We start from the raw sequence: 17,517 nt of genomic DNA on the forward strand, positions 1-17,517 counted from the left end.
ATATGGTGATTGCAGCAGTCTGCAGAGGAGAGTTCTTGGCGTCATTGGATCTGACAGAAGCATACGTCCATATTCCCATTTGAAAGGACCATCAAAGATTTCTTCAATTCATGGTGTTGGGTCAGCACTTCCAGTTTCAAGCTCTTCTCTTCAGCTTGGCCATGGTGCCACGAACCTTCATGAAGGTGATGGTAGTGGCAGCCACCCTTCGACAGGAAGGGATTGGCTCATTCATGCAAAAATGGAAGAGAAGTGCATGCAGTCGTTTCAGCAAGTGATGGTCACCTTGCGGTCTTTGGATTAGGTGATAAATGTGGCAGAGTCACCTCATACTGACCCAGTCGTTAGAGTATCTGAGTATCTGGGGGCATTGTTTGACACCCAGAAGGGTAGGGTGTTTCTCAATCCAGATAGGTTGACAAAGTTACAGGTGCAGGTGACGCGTCTGTTGTGGTTGTCGGTGCCAATGCCTGGGACTATTTGCAAGTTCTGGGGTCCATGGCTTCCACATTAGATTTGGTTCCATGAGCCTTTGCATACATGAGACCATTGCAGAGCGTGTCTTTGTCCAGATGGAATCCTGTGTCGGAGGAGTATTGTAGGCCCTTGCCCCTTCCACAAGAATCCAGGTCCAGTCTCTCGTAGTGGCTTTTGCAACACAATCTGGAAAAGGGAAGGGATCTGGAGAACTTTGATTGGGTGATGGTGACCACAGATGCCAGCCTCAAGGGTTGGGGAGCTGTGTGCCTGGAGAGGACTGCCCAAGGCCTTTGATCGTTGCAGGAAAGCGCCTGGTCTAGGTGGTCCGATGGACGCTAGAAGCCTTCCTTCCCTGGGTTAGAGGCAGGATGGTTCGGGTTTTCTCAGACAATGCGATGACAGCAGCATACATCAACCAGCAAGGAGGGACGAAGAGTCAAGCGGTGGCTCTGGAAGCTCGGCAGCTGAACTGTTACGATGGATTGTCTTAGTGACGGTATACAGAGCACCATCTCAAGGGAATAGCAGCCTCCCATGTTGCAGAGGCGGACAGTGTGCAGGCGGATTTCCTCACCAGGCAACAGTTGGATCTGGGGAATTGGGAATTGTCCCCAGAAGCTTGGGATTGCATCTGTGCCAGGTGGGGCATCCCCCAGTTGGATCTCATGGTGACAGCGAGGTTCTTCAATCGCAGAAGAGAGGTTGGCGCGGTGGGGCTGATTGCTCTGGTGTGGCCGTGGCCGACAGGAATACTTCTGTATATGTTTCCCCCATAGCCACAGGTCGGGCAAGTTCTGCGGCGCATAGAGTTGCACCCGGGGCCGGTGGCTCTGGCGACACCAGAGTGGCCGTGACACCCGTGGTTCGTGGACCTCATACATCTTGAGGTAGAGGGCCCCCCCTGGTTGGCCCATCTGCCATGCTTGCTACATCAAGTGCCCATATTTTCAGATCGGGAGGATCACTTCTGTCTCGTGGCGTGGCTTTTGAGAAGTGGCAACTGCGGCTTAAAGGCTATTCTCCTAGGACAAGCAGGATAGTAGTCCTCACATTTGGGTGACATCATCCAATGGAGCCTGGCATGGAAAACTTTTTTCAAAGTTTCTAGAAGCTTTGACCAGCAGACTGAGCATGCCCAGCCTGCTAGTATCCATGCTTCCATGCAAGGTCCCTCTTCGGTCTCTTCTTTTCCAAGGTGCAGTTGCCTCATGGTTGGTGGAGCTCATCAATTTCCCTGTTTTCTAGATATTTTCAAGTGTTTTTCCCGAATATCCTCATGTGGTCCCTCTTTGCTGTTGGTGCCTCCTCGGTACGGTAGGTCATTTCTGCCCCTTTTCCAACTTTGCGGTCAATTCTCAACTCCCCACCTTGCAGTGACTGCCGGTCATCGACTGCACGCCGGGTGTTTTTTATGACGTCAACTGGTTTTCATCGGTGCCCGTGGACCATGTCCATCACGGATCTGCACAAGGTTTGCATCCTCTGCCTGGGGGCCTTGCAAGACATCCGCGGGTGCCGTCTGTGCGACCAGATGACACCCAAAGGGTGTCTAGCGTGCCTCGAAAAGATGGAGAAACCTTTTGGGGCCCCGAAGTCTACTCTGTCTACACCTGCATCAGTTCCATTGACACTGAGAGATTGTGGGGAACCGTCTGACTCGCTTCCCCTAGCGGTCCCTCTCCCCAGTACTTCAAAGGTTCGGAGGGATGGGGATAGATCCTTGATGATCTCCCCGCTCTCCAGGACATCGGGATCATCAGCTTCCTCGGTGCCGGGGAAAGATTGGGCTAAGCAACGAAGAAGATCCCGCAAACATCGACACCAGTCACCATCAATGCACGGTTCTGGTTCCAGAGCAGCATCGGAGGCTGCAGAGCCACCATCGAAGCAGCATCGGCCTTCGTCCCCCATCCTCAGATGCTCCCGATAGCCCTAGGCATTCTCCACCGACAGTGGTGTAGGGCACCGCGCCACCTCAGAGGCCCGAGGAAGAGCCGGTGACGCCTCATCCCCCTCCATCAGTCCTGGCCACTCTGGACTTTCAGGAGGAGCTGGACCGCAAGGTGCAGTCCGCGGTGCTCAAAGCACTGCAAAGCGTTGAGCTGCCGGTGCCCGAACCTCTGCCATCGATGCTAGCACCACTGCTGGAGCATCTGGACATCCTTCTGGGCACCCTTCCGACGCAGCTGGTGCTGAGAGGCCTTCGATTCCCCATCGGCCACCGATGCCCTCCACTGGAGCGATCCTGATTCTTCAGTCCTCCAAGGAGGAAGATATGGCCGGTACAGTGTTTCTTCACCCATGGTTCCCCGAGCCTGTGCCGGATCCCTTCGGCCTACCGCGGCCTCTGGTCCACTCGATGCCAGGAGAACCATCGATGCCAACGGTGCCTTAGAGGCCTTTGGAGCCCAGGGGTGATACCCCTCATGGACCTCGCCCATGATACGCTCGTCCCAGTGAGGAGCAGGGGCCTTAAAATTCCTGAAGTGACAACTCCATGGACTCATCCTCAGACTACTCGGATGACCCCCTCTCAGAGCCTTCCCCACCGGAGGAACGGTGCCGGTCGCCACCAAGGACTTGTCCTTCAGGGGGTTTGTCAGGGCAATGGCTGAGGCCATTCCCTTTCAGGTGCTTACGGAGGAGGACACGTGTCATAAGATGCTAAAGTGCTCCAGTTCATAGACGCTCCAAAGTAAATCATGGCAATTTCTAGCCACGATATTTTTAAAGACCTCTGCTGCATGTGGGAACACCCCATTTCTATCTCCCCTGTTAACAGGAAGGCCGACGCCACCTACTTGGTGCAGCAGGCCATGGGATTTGATAGGAGGCAATGCCCCCACCAGTCAGTGGTCATAGAGTCCACTTTTAAAAAAAGCTCGGTGCTCCCGTACCCATGCCTCTGCTCCTCCGGGACGTGAGCACAGGGAGCTGGATGCCCTGGGGAGGAAAGTCTTTCAAGGTGCCATGCTGGTGGCCTGCATCGCCTCCTATCAACTTTACATGAGCCAGTACAACTGCAATCTCTGGAAACGAGTCCAGGATTTCGTGGAGGGCCTTCCCCAGCAACAGCAGGAGGCCCTTTCCGCCATTGCCCTGTTGGGTCTTGAAGCGGGAAAACATGAGGTGTGTTCCACCTATGTTGTTTTTGAGACAGCAGCCCGCTTAGCCGCCATGAGCATCGGTGCCAGAAGGATGGCATGGCTCTGGGCCTCTAATCTCAGGCCGGAGGTCCAGGACAGGCTAGCCGACTTCCCCTGCACAGGTGAAAACCTCTTCAAGAATAAGATTTGGGATGCGGTGACACAATTGAAGGACCATCATGATACCCTTCAACAGCTGTCCGCTAGTGCCTCAGAAAGCCGTTCCTCGACCAGAAATTCCTCCAGGCAGGGTTCCCGGAAGCATTTTTATCTGCAGAGGAAATATTATCCTCCGGCTGCCCTGGCCATTTCCAGGGGCCGTCCTCGCCAACAGCAAGCACCTAGACCCCAACCAGCCCCCCAGCAATCCCCGGCCATGGGCTTTTGACTGGCGGCGAGGAAGCACAAGTCAGCTGGCTGTACCCTGACATCAGATCCCCTAGTCGGGAGCAGGCTCATGAGCTTCGTCTGTCACTGGGAAGAGATAACATCAGACTACTGGTTCCTCTCTATTGTTTGACAAGGGTACCATCTCCATTTCAGCAGGCTCCCAGAGACCTCTCCCCCATGTCCATCGTGGGGTTTACCCACCCATTTGGTCTTCTTCGGACAGAATTCTCCGCCCTCCTGTCAGCGGGCTCAGTGGAACCGGTCCCTCGCCATCAACAGGGCTGAGGGCTCTATTCGAGGTATTTCCTCATTCCGAAGAGGAATGGCTCCTTGCGCCCCATTCTCAACCTCAGTGTGTTGAACAAGTTTCTCATAAGCAAAAAGTTCAAGATGATCTCTTTGGGCATGCTGATCACGCTCCTCAGAAGAGGAGACTGGCTTTGCTCCCTTGATCTCAAGGAGGCTTACGCACACATTGCGATTGTCCCCAGCCACTGGAAGTACCTCCACTTCATGGTGGGGAAAGCACATTATCAGTACAAAGTGCTGCCCTTTGGGCTGGCATCGGCCTCCTGCGTTTTCACCAAATGCTTAGTGGTGGTGGCTGCCTACCTCAGGTGCTGCTCGGTCCATGTGTTTTCATACCTGGACAACTGGCTGGTCAAGAGCGAATCTCACTCCGGAGCCTTGCAGACTCTGCAGACTGTGGGGCTTGTTATAAACTTCCCCAAGTTGCATCTCTGTCCCCTCAGTTGGACTTCATAGGTGCCAGGCTGGACACAGCACAAGCGAAAGCTTTTTTGCCCAGAGACCGGGCTTTCGCCTTTGCCTCACTGGCTACCCTTATCCGCAACAGTCGGAGGGTACCAGCCTGCCTTTTGCTCCGCCTATTGGGCCACATGGCGGAGTCCATCCATGTGACTCCTCTGGCTTGCCTCTGTATTAGGAGTGCCCAATGGACCTTATGGTCTCACTGGCAGTAGGCATCTAAGGGTCTCGAGGTTCCGGTCGCAATTACGGACCCTCTAAGAACATCCCTGTCCTGGTGGGAAGATCCCTCCAATCTGGAAAAAGGATTTCCCTTCCAGCCCGTTCTGCCCCAGGTGACCCTCACTACTGATGCTTCCCCCCCCAGGGCTGGGGAGCCCATGTGAACAGTTTCCATGCGCAGGGCCTCTGGACTGACACCGAAGCCCACTGTCCGATAAACTTTCTGGAGCTTCGCGCAATCTGATATGCTATGTGGGCATTCAGGGACCAATTGTCATCCAAGGAAGTTCTGATCAGGACGGACAACCAGGTCGCGATGTAATACATCAACAGGGCAACACAGGCTCGTTCCTCCTCTGCTACAAAGCGGTGCAAATGTACACCTGGGCCCTGCCTCAAGGGATGTCTCTATGAGTGATCTACCTGCCAGGTCACCTTAACATGTTGGCGGACTGCCCAAGTTGGTCCTTCCAGCCACACAAGTGGTCCCTCAACCTGGAAGTAGAGGCTGAGCTTTTCCAACAGTGGGGTACACCAGATGTGGATCTCTTCGCCTCCCCACACAACCACAAGGTGGGCAGGTTCTGCTCCATGGTAGCGGGGAACAGCCAGCTGGCCTGAGATGCCTTCTCCCTTCACTGGGGAAAAGGCCTGCTGTAAGCCTACGCCCCTCTGCCTCTCCTCTCAAGGACTGTTGAAGCTTCAACAGGACAAAGGGACCATGATACTTGTGGCACCTTCTTGGCCTCGGCAGGTCTGCTTCCCATTGCTACAAGACCTGTCGGTGCGGGCACCCATCCGGCTGGAGATGGCACCCGATCTCATTTCACAGAATCAGAGCACACTGCGCCATCCGAATCTCTGGGCGCTGGCCCTCATGGCTTGGATGTTGAGCGCGTAGTCCTCCAGCCTTTGCAGCTCTTGGACTGCGTCTCCCAGGTCCTTAGAGAGTCTCGAAAACCTTCCACCAGAAAGTCCTTCAGCTTGAAGTGGAAATTGTTTTCCATCTGATGCAAGGGACAGGGTTTAGACTTCTTGGACTACCTGTGGCATCTGTCCGAATCTGGGCTTCAGACCAGCTCTGTCAGGTTGCACCTCAGAGCTGTCAGCGCATACCATCGAAGTGTCGCTGGAACACCCATTTCAGTCCAGCCTTTAGTGAGCTATTTCATATGGGGTCTGCTCCAGGTGAAGCCCCCTCTGCAGCCTCCAGTTGCATCATGGGACCTCAACTTGGTCCTGGCACAGCTCATGCGCTCTCCTTTTGAACCGCTGCAGTCCTGCGACCTGAAGTTCCTCACCTGGAAAGTCATATTCCTGCTGGCAATCACTTCGGCTCATAGGGTCAGCGAGCTTCAGGGGCTGGTCACGATCATGTAGTCTTGCATAAGCATCCTAAGTTTCTGCCCAAGGTCATGACTGATTTCCACCTCAATCAGTCCATCGTTATGCCTACCTTCTTTCGAGGCCTCGTTCCCACCCAGGGGAATGGGCATATTATACCTTGGACTGTAAAAGAGCCTTGGCTTTCTACCTTGATCACACTGCAGGCCACAGACTGTCCACCCAGCTCTTTGTGTCCTTTGATCCCAAGAGGCTGGAAGGGGTGGTGGGTAAGCATTGCCTTCTGCTACACGCAGGCAAGCCTTCAGCTAGCTGGCAGAGTAAAGGCTCACTCTGTGCGGGCTTAGGCAACATCAGTGGCTCATTTGTGTGTAAGTCCCCATTGTCGCAATTTGCCGGGCCGCAACCTGGAGTTCTCTTCACACGTTTGTGGCTCATTACTGCCTAGACAGGGATGGCTGTCAGGACAGTGCCTATGATCAGTCCATCCTGCGCAACCTGTTCCAGACCTGAACCCAATTCTTCGTGCTTCTTGTGGGACCCAGACTGCCCCCTGTTTACCTACAGTGCCGCAGTTGTGTTGTGCCCATTGGCACCTTGTTCGGCTGCTATTGGTCTCTCCAGTTGAATGGGGCTGTCTGGAGCTTAGCATTCACCTACATATGAGGACTATGATCCTGCTTGTCCTAGGAGAAAGCGCAGTTGCTTACCTGTAACAGGTGTTCTCCTAGGACAGCAGGATGTTGGTCCTCAGGAATCCTACCCGCCTCCCCACGGAGTTGGGTTCTCTTCCAGTTTGCTGTTTTATTTTTTCGCTCATATTTTTTATATATATTATGAGACTGAAGGGGGACCTCGCGTGAACATGTAGAACAGGCTGGGCATGCTCAGTCTGCTGGTCAAAACTTCTAGAAACTTTGACAAAATGTTTCCGTGCCAGGCTCCATCGGATGATGTCACCCATATGTGAGGACTAACATCCTGCTGTCCTAGGAGAACACCTGTTACAGGTAAGTAACTGTGCTTTCTGAACCAGTTATTTCTACCCTCCATGAGGTCCACTATGTCTCTTGCATATGTCAGGTACTGGAGGAGGTTGGATCCTTTAGCTGTGGACGTTCCTCATATTTTAGCCGTTTTGCAGGAAGGATTGTCTAAGGGTTTGTCTATAACTCCCTTCGCGATCAAATTTCTGCCTTGGGTTCCTTTAGAGGCAAATTGTGGGGGAGGTCTGTGGCCTCTCACCCTGATGTGGTTCGAATCCTGAAGGGGGTCAAGCATTTGCAGCCTCTGGTTCAGAAATTGTGCCCAGATTGGAATCTCAATTTAGTTCTGCGTGTAGTCTCTGGTGCACCTTTTGAGCCTTTGAGAAGGGCGACGCTGAAGGACCTCACGTTGAAGGCAGTGTTTCTGGTGGTCATATGTTCTGCTCTGCAGATTTCGGAATTGCAGGCTCTATCGTGTAGGGATCCTTTCTTGCATATTTCTAATGACGGGATCACTTTGCGAATGGTCCCCTCTTTTTTGCTGAAGGTGGTGTCCTCTTTTCATGTTAATCAGACGGTAAATCTACCGGCTTTTCCAGAGTGGTCTAAATATTGTCCACAGGAGATGGAACTGCATCTTTTGGATGTGCATCTGATTCTGTTGTGGTATCTGGAGGTCACTAATTCTTTTTGGCGGTCTGATCACCTTTTTGTGCTATTCAGGGGGCGCGAAGAAAGGCTTCAAAGCCCATGATTTTGCGATGGCTAAAGGTGGTCATTTGCTCTGCATATATTTGAAAGGGTCGCAAGATTCCATTGGGGCTAAAAGCTCATTCTACAAGGGCGCAGGCAGCTTCGTAGGCAGTGTCAGTTGCTATCTATCCGGGAGATTTGTAGAGTGGTGGTGTGGTCCTCGCTTCATGCTTTCACCAGGCGTTAGTTTGGATGTGCAGGCGCAGGAGGATGCATCCTTTGAGAGAGTTCTACGCACAGGTCTTTCAGGTTCCCGTCCAGTTTAGGGGTGCTTGGGTACATCCCACTTGTCTGGATTGATCTGGGTATGAACAGGAAAGGAAAACTGGATCTTACCTGCTAATTTTCGTTCCTGTAATACCACAGATCAGTCCAGAGACTCTCCCCGTCGCTGCTGAAAGACTGTGTTTTCCTGATAGTCGATGTAAAATTTTCAGAGTTCTGATTAGTTGTACATATGTTTTTGGATATCTAGAGGTGACAGAGGCTCCAGCGCAGGGGATTCCAGCCCTGCTTTACCTGTTCGCCCTGAAGGGGGTTTTGAGATTAATCTTTGTCTTGGGTACAGGTCAATATTGATGGACTGCAGGTGGCACTCTCGGATAAGTAGCAGTGCCTCAAACGTTTTGTTCTCTGTCTCCATCTTCTGGTAGGGATGCATAAACCCACTTGTCTGGACTGATCTTTTGTATTACAGGAACAAAAGTTAGCAGGTAAGAACCAAATTTCTTTTCCCTGTACGTACCCAGATCAGTCCAGACTCCTGGGTTTTGCATCCCTGCCAGCAGATGGAGACAGAGAAAGTTTTACTGACACTGCTACATAACCCTGCGTGCCACCTGCAGTTCCTCAGTATTTCTCTGTCTCCAGCAGATTGTAGATGGTGCAAAACCTGCAGAGAAAAATATTGATATTGAGAAAGAGCCTTGCTCCCAGGGAGTTGTTAAGTCATGGTGGAACCATCCCCCTTGACTGAGGCAGACGAGCTGGGAGTTGGTGACCCTTTAGTAGGCTTAGTCCTTACTTCCATGGGGTGTAAATCTGATGGTCCAGATCCCTCCCCTTCATGGGGCTGCTGAGGCAGCTTGAGGCACCTGGAAGCAGTTGGGCAGATTTCCCTCTTGCAGCTCTGTGTTCCAGCTTACCCAGGGAAGTATATTACACTATTGATTTTTGGGTAAAGTTAGTGTAGCTGGTTTCAAAAAAGGTTTGGATAAGTTCTTGGAGGAGAAGTCCATTAATGGCTATTAATCAATTTTACCTAGGGAATAGCCACTGCTATTAATTGCATCAGTAGCATGGGATCTTCTTAGTGTTTGGGTAATTGCCAGGTTCTTGTGGCCTGGTTTGGCCTCTGTTGGAAACAGGATGCTGGGCTTGTTGGACCCTTGGTCTGACCCAGCATGGCAGTTTCTTATGTTCTTAAATGATACGACTTTCCTGCCTTTCTGATGGGGCAGCTGGGGTATTTTGTTTCACAGCAGCAGAGCGTGCAAGGGGGCGAGCTTCCCCCACGTGGAGCATGGTGTGTAGTTCAGTATGCCACGCTTGTGGCTCAGCTCGGTCGTGGCATACGGTAATTACGTCGGGTTATGCTCAGGCTGTTTGTCAAGCAGTGAGGGGTCTTTGGATGGGCCCACTGTGGCGGCAAAGCAGAAACAGGCTCCTGCTCCTCAATCGCGTTGGGTATGTGCTGGGTCGGGGCTTCTCTTTGTGTTGGCGTGGGAACGGTGTCCATTTTGAATACTCGAGCGGCCTCTGTTGCACTGGTGGGGGGAGCAGGTAGATTCCCCTCCAAGGCGATCCCCAGGCATGTTCGGGCTCTTGGGGGGGGGGGGGGGAGTAGGAGGGCTCGGAACAGGTGGATTTTCCTATTCTCCTGGTTCCTGAGTCCTCTCAGCCTTTATGTGGCTCCTCAAGGCCTTTTTCCATGGATTTTGTTCTTTTGTTGCATAACGCCTATTTAGCTAAGCAGTTTGCTGGAGATTTGTATTTGGGTGCCCAGGTCCGGCCTTTGAAGGGTCTGACTCCAGGTCTCAAGCCAGAGCAGGCAAAGAGAAAATGACCTTCTCCTGTCCAGTGTCTGGGCCTTTCTGCAGCTTCAGGAGACGCAGTTGATGAGTCGGAGGACTCTGATGCTGCCCCAAATGTGACGGGGATGCCACCGGCGGTTGATCAGGTGGTTGATCCTGATGCGGGCGGCACGAATTAGGCAGTGGTTCCAAAGGAGATTCCAGTTACCGAATGAGATGACCCCAGGGTGGTCTTTTTCGTAGGGAGGAACTGTGGACCTTGATTCCTCAGGTCCTTCAGGAGCTCAGACTCAAGGTTTTTCAGGAGGACTTGGATTTGGAAGGCACTGATCCAGTCCTGGATGGGCTGAGGGGTCCAGCAAAAGCCTTCCAGTACCACAAGTCCATGAAAAAGTTGGTGGATCGAGAGTGGGGAACTCTCAGTGCTGACTTGAGAGTTGGGAGGGCTATGGCAAAGCTTTATCCTCTGCCTGAGCAGATGTTGGAGCTCCTATCGCTTCCTAAGGTCGATGCTTCGGTGTCGGCAGTCACTAAGAAGATTACTATTCCGGTTGCGGGGTCTGCTGTTTTGAAGGATGTTCATGATCGGAAATTGGAGGTTCATCCCAAAAGGATTTTTGAGGTGTCAGCCCTGAGCTTATGAGCTGCCATTTGTACTAGTTTTATGCAGCAGGCTTGTCTACGCTGAGTACAGCAGCTACATGACACTCAGCCACAGGCAGGGGAGGAGGCTCAGAAAGCTGAATGCTTAGACGTGCAGTGGCATATGGAGGAGATGCTTTTTATGACATGGTCAGAACATCTGCTAGGATCATGATGTCTGCGGTATCAGCCAGGAGGTTGTTATGGTTGCGTAAGAGATTGGCGGATGTGTCGTCCAAGTCTCAGTTGGGGGTCTCTGCCTTTTAAAGGAAAACTCTTGTTTGGCGAGAACCTAGAACAGCTAAAGAAGCATCTGGGAGAAACCAAGGTGCACAGGTTGCCAGAGGATAAGTCTAAGGACAAGAGATTCTTTCAGGTTCGGTCCCGTTTTCAGGATACTAGGAGGTCTCACCCGGCAAGAGGAGCTTCAGGTCCACAGAAGCAATTCTCATTCAGAGGCCAGTCCCGGGGTCAATCCTTTCGAGGAAGCCGAAGACCTTTCCAGGACACCACAGGGGGAAGCGCAGCCGGGGCTAAGTCCTCGCAATGAGGCGAGGTTGGTCCAATCAATTGTTCCAGTCATAGGAGGTTGCTTGGCGCGATTTTATGGGGAGCGGACCAAAATTACCAAGACCAGTGAGTTCTCAGTGTAGTAAAAGATTTATTTATTTATTTATTTAAAGAATTTTTATATACCGGGGCACGTAGCCAAACATCACCTCGGTTCACAGTGTAACATAACATAGCAAATAGCTTTACAATGAATATAAATAACGGTTCACAATATAAAATGATATAGTAGCAGGCTTTACAAAAGATTATTATCTGCTTGTAAACTATATACAAGAGACTGAAAATTAACTATATACAAGGGAGGATGCAGTCAAATTTGACTGATAACATGGGCAACAGTAAAGGTTTGGGGAGGATGGGGGTGGCGGAGAGGTAGGGTGAGCTGAAGGGAATATGGAATGGTAACATGGGAAACAGTAAAGGTTAGGGAGGAGGGGGGTGGCGGAGAGGTAATGTGAGCAGAAGGGAATATGGAAGTCGGAGGAGGAGGGAGATGAGAAGGAGATGAGAAGGAGAGGGAGATGAGAAGGAGAAGGAGGAGGGAGATGAGAAGGAGGGAGATGAGAAGATGACTATGCTTTAGAATTTGCTCGACCAGTTTAAGATTTATTCCTAATTTCCCCCTGCGGTACCCGCAACAAGCAGCTAGCAGTTCGGGAAACGTTGGACCAGTTGCAGAGACTAGGTTCTGTAATTCCAGTTCCCCGCAGAACAAGGCACAGGAAGGTATTCCATTTCCTTTGTTGTGCCAAAGAAGGAAGGTGCCTTTTATCCAATTCTTAAAAAGAGTGAATGACGCTCTGAAGGTTCGTTTCTGAATAGAGACCCTGAAATCTGCCCTAGCGGCGGTGTGCAAGGAAGAATTTCTGGCTTCTTTGGATTTGACAAGCGTTTCTGCACAAAGCCATCTGCCCAGAGCATCAACAGTTTCTGTGGCTCATGGTTCTAGGTCAGTATTTTCAGTTTCAGGCACTCCAGTTCGGTCTGGCAACGGTGCCATGCACTTTCACCAAGGTTATGGTGGTGGTGGCGGCAGATTTTACCTCGGGACTGGCTCATCAGGGAGAAGTTGGAGGCCTCTGTCATCAATCGATTCAGAAAGTGCTCTGGCGGCTTGAGTCTCTCGGCTCAGTGGTGAACCTAGCAAAGAGCCACAGTCCCTGGAGTATCTGGGGGCTTGATTCGATACACGGAGTAGCAGAGTGTTTCTCACAGAGGAGAGAGTGCAGAAGCTGCAGGGGCAAGTTTGTCAGTTGTTGGGACTGGCAGTGCCCACGGTCTGGGATTATTTGCAAGTCCTGGACTCTATGGCTTTGACCTTGGAGTTGGTGCCGTGGGCATTTGCGCATATGCAGCCTTTGCAGAGGGCTCTTCACTCCCATTGGAATCCGCTGTCGGTGGAGTTTTGTCTTCTCCTGCCGCTTGAAGGAGTCAGCAGGGACAGTCTTGGTGGCTCAGTCATCCCAACCTGGACCATGGTATGGAGCTGGAAGTTCTGGATTGGGTGATTCTTATTTCCGATGCCAATCTGTCTGGTTGGGAGGCAGTTTCTCAGCAACAGTCAATGCAGGGCTGGTGGTCCAAAAAAGAGGCTTCTTGGTCTGTCAATCGGTTAGAGACCAGAACAGTGCATTTCGCTTTGCTTGCCTTTCTGCCGTTGGTGAGAGGTCAATCGGTGAGGGTCCTGTCGGACAATGCGACGACAGTGGCTTATATCAACCAGCAGGCAGGATCCAAGAGTCAGGCAGTAGCCCAGGAGGCTCAGGAGTTGATTCTTTGGACGGAGCAACATTTGGAAAGGATAGTGGCGTCACACATCGCAGGAGTTGACAACATCCAAGCAGATTTTCTGAGTCTGAGTATTAGACCCAGGAGAAGGGGAACTGTTGGAGACAGTGATGCAGCTCATCTGTGAGAAGTGGGGTTATCCTCAGGTGGATCTAATGGAAATGCATCAAAAAGCCAAGGTGTTTCAGTTTTTCAGTTGGTGGAGAGAGCACAGAGGTAAAGATGTCGATGCTCTGATCGTCCCTTGGCCTCGGGAGGTTCTACTTTACATTTTTCATCCTTGGCATCTGGTAGGCAAGGTGTTGCGATGAATGGAGAAACATCTGGGTGACATAATTTTAGTGGCACCGGAGTGGTCCCGTCTGCCTTGGTTCGCGGATCTAGTCAACTTGGCCGTGGACGGACTGCTACATTTCGGCCATCTAGTGGATGATCTTCGTCAGGGTCCCATATTTGTCTAGCAGCCTGGCTTTTGAGAGGCAACACTTGAGACGCAGTTATTAATATTCTGTATGTGCGGGTCTGGAAAGCTTTTGAGACCTGGGGTATCACTAACAGGGTATAAGCTCTCAAAGCTACGGTGTCTCATATTTTGTCCTTTCTGCAGGAGGAGTTTGGCCTTTAACTCTCTCAGGATCCAGGTGGCTGCTCTAGGTTGTCTTTGAAGTAAGGTAGAAGGGTTTCTCCGGGGGGCAAAGAATTTATGCCTTCCAGTAAGGAGAGTTTGTCCGTCCTGGAGCCTTAATCTTGTCCTCTGGGGTTGTGTGAGGCTCCCTTCAAACTGCTCAGGAGAGCAACTCTTAAGGATTTGACCCTTAAGGTTGTTTTCCTTGTGGCCATATGTTCAGCTAGAATTTCAGAGCTACAGTCTATGTCTTGCCGGGATCCTTTACTGCAGATTTCGGACTTGGAGGAGTCATTGTGTATGGTACCTTCTTTTTGCCTAAAGTGTGAATCAATGGAGCTTCCATCCTTTCTTGAGGCGGACTCCTCCGTACCTCATGCAAGGAAGCTTAGGCCCTTGGACGTGCGGAGAGCCTTATTGAGGTATCTGAAGGTGATTAATGACTTTAGAAGGTCGGATCACCTGTTTGTTTTGTGAAACAGTTTGAAAAGAGGTTGTCAAGCTTCTCCAGTCACTATTACACGTTGGCTTAAGGAGGCCATTGGTTTGACTTATATAGCCAAGGGTCGACCGGTTCCTGAGGGTTTTGAGAGCCTATTCAATGCGTTCTCGGGCAGCCTTGTGGGCAGAGGCTCAGCAGGTTTCTCCTCAAGAGATTTGTAGGGCAGTGACGTGGAAGTTGCTGCACACTTTCGCAAGGCACTATCGTTTGAATGTTGAGAATCCAGTGTTCAAGTCTTTTGGTGAGTGTTTTCAAGCGGGATTCTCCAGGTCCCACCCTAGTTAGAGAACTAAGGTACATCCCAGGAGTCTGGACTGATCTGGGTATATACAGGGAAAGGAAAATTGGTTCTTACCTGTTAATTTTCATTCCTGTAGTACCACAGATCAGTCCAAAACCCGTCCAATCTGTGAAGGAGGAGAGTCATCCGCTCATTCTCTTTCTTTTCTTGGAATACAGATTTGTTGGGTTCATACTATTGAATTTTGTAAGTTAGGCTTCTAAAGAGGTCACCATCCTCCAGTTCTTGGGGGAAAAGTTTGGAAATCATTATCAATCAAGTAATCTTAAGTTTTGGTATTCAGTTTTTATGCTTGGGTACAGGTCAATACTGAAGGAACTGCAGGTGTCAGTAAAACTTTCTCTGTCTCCATCTGCTGGCAGGGATGCAAAACCCAGGAATCTGGACTGATCTGTGGTACTACAGGAATGAAAATTAGCAGGTAAGAACCAATTTTCCTATGAGGATGTTATGATCGACAGTGTCGAATGTAGTAGAAATTTCAAGAGAAACAAATAAAAATTGATGACATTGTCAATTCCTTGCCTGAATGTGTCAGTAAGAGATAATAGTGAAAGTTCAGTATTCATAGCACGCCAAAATCAAACTGGTGAGGATCTAATAACTCATGTTTTTCCCCTCCCGCTCACCAATCCCAATCCTGCCACTGTACATAGTTAATTTAATTTAATTTATTTAACTCTTGATATCTTATGTAAGAAGTTATTCTAATAAGCCTGTTATATTGTAATAATATCTTATAAAACAGTTTTATGTACTTGGTTAGCTAGTTACTCAATTAAGCTGTTAAACTGTATCATGTCATTATAAGGCCAACCTTAGACATCCTGTTATATGTAAACCGATGTGATATGTCAAATCGAATGTCGGTATAGAAAAATAAATTAAATAAATAAATAAATAAATGGTCAGTTGTGTTAAGATGGCATTTTCAAGAACTTTGGCTAGAAATGGCAGTGAAGAAATGGTTCTGTAGTTGTTTGGATTAATATTGTCAAGGTTGATTTTTTTTTTTTTTAAAGGGGTCGGATTGTGGCATAGTTTTTCAATGTTTAAGTTAAAATGAATGAGAAATGAGTCTACAGAGGGTAAATCAGTGGCAGAGGAGTTTATAGTGGAAAGATTTGTCAATTTTTTGGCTAGTGAGAAAGCTTTTGTATTGTAGACAATCTCGCGTATCTGTTTAAAGTAATAATCTTTTTTAACTTCGTCAATTTGTGATTGATAAGCAGCTAACAAAACTCTGAAAGAAGATGCTAACTCTGAGATGTGAAGCTTATGCCATTTGCGTACATATTTTCTTAAAGACTGACTGATGGATCTGAGGGCCGGTGTCAGCCACGGTTGTGGCTTAAGAGGAGCCAGTGTCTAGTACAGAGTTTAAACTGGAGTTCCAATTAGAAACAGCGGTTGAGATGCTAGGCATATTAATATTGGATAAAAATAGGAGAAATGTGAGATGTAAATAGCTCTGTATCAACATGACCGCGATGAAATGATGTGGTCTGTAGGATATTAGACTGGAGATAAAGAATATACTTTGATTTGAAAACGTATTAATGAATGGTCAGACCAAGGGACCTCGCTAATAGACAAGGATTTGGAACCAGCATCTAAGAGGGACTCATTAACAAAACCTAGATCCAGAGTGTGGCCAAACTTGTGGGTATTTATTTTATTTATTTATTTATAACTTTTTTTATACCAAAGTTCAGGTAACAGAATTACTTATCACTCCGGTTTACATTATAACAAGTAGAAAACAATGACAACATATGTCTTACAATGAACAAGGGAGTGAACAACTTGGATAATATAACATAACATAACTAGGAACAGTAGCAGTATGCACTATTAGAGCGAAACTAGCGCATGGGGAGGGAGGTTTGCTAATGGTGGGGGAGGGGGAAGGAAGGTTGTTCGTGGAGGGGGGGAGGAGGGAGAAATTTCTTATTGATGAGTAAAAACAGGAGCATAGGTTCTGGACGTCAACAGTATGAAAACAGTCTATGGGAGCTGTGGAAGACTAAGTAAGTTAAGGGAATGCTTGACCGAATAGCCATGTCTTGAGTCTTTTTTTGAACGTGTTGGGGCAATGTATCAGCCTTAGCTGATACATTGGGTAGCAGTATGGATTAATGGATGACAACCTAGAGGAAGAGAGAACATTGTGTAGATGGTGGAGTGGAATCAACATGTAAAGTGAAGTCACCCAAAAGAATAATTTTGTTTAAGTTAAATTTAGATAATAGTAATTGTTCAAAAAAAGGAGAGAGGTTAGCCTGTAGAAGCTTAGGAAGAAAAATAAACAGATGGAGAAACAGTTTGTGGATACTGTGTGCATTTCAAAAGGCGAATCTCCATTAAGGTTCTCAGTCGTAAGCTTCTAACAATCTTTGTAGATGATGAGTAGGCCGCCTCCACGCCCTTACGGGCGGATTTTAAAAGCCCTGCTTGTGTAAATCCGACCGGATTTACGCGAGCAGGGCCTTGCACGCCGGCGCGCGCAGAGCCCCGGGACGCGCGTAGGTCCCGGGGTTTTTTGAAGGGGGCGTGTCAGGGGCGGGACCGGATGATGCGGCGTTTCGGGGGCGGGATGCGGCGGGACTGGGGGCGGGACCGGGGGCGTGGCGCCGGCCCGGGGGCGTGGTCCAGGCCTCTGGACCAGCCCCCGGGTCGGAAGACGGCACGCCAGCAGTCCGCTGGCACGCGTAGATTTACGTCTGCTTCTCGCAGGCGTAAATCTAGGGACAAAGGTAAGGGGGGGTTTAGATAGGGCTGGGGGGGTGGGTTAGGGAGGAGAAGGTGAGGGGAGGGTGAAAGAAAGTTCCCTCCAAGGCTGCTCCGATTTCGGAGCGACCTCAGAGGGAACGGAGGCAGGCTGCGCGGCTCGGCGCGCGCAGGCTGCCCAAAATCGGCAGCCTTGCGCGCGCCAATCCAGGATTTTAGAGGATACGCGCGGCT

At 49.9% G+C, this 17,517-nt stretch overlaps 1 protein-coding gene across 1 annotated transcript in view; it reads left to right on the forward strand.

Annotated features, from left to right (window-relative positions):
* The window catches only part of CCDC88B (coiled-coil domain containing 88B), a 168,770-nt gene that overhangs the window by 117,246 nt on the left and 34,007 nt on the right, over window positions 1-17,517 (forward strand). The window lies entirely within an intron of this gene.

Source organism: Rhinatrema bivittatum, chromosome 8 (assembly GCF_901001135.1).
Source record: "Rhinatrema bivittatum chromosome 8, aRhiBiv1.1, whole genome shotgun sequence".
Classification (NCBI taxonomy): Eukaryota; Metazoa; Chordata; class Amphibia; order Gymnophiona; family Rhinatrematidae; genus Rhinatrema; species Rhinatrema bivittatum.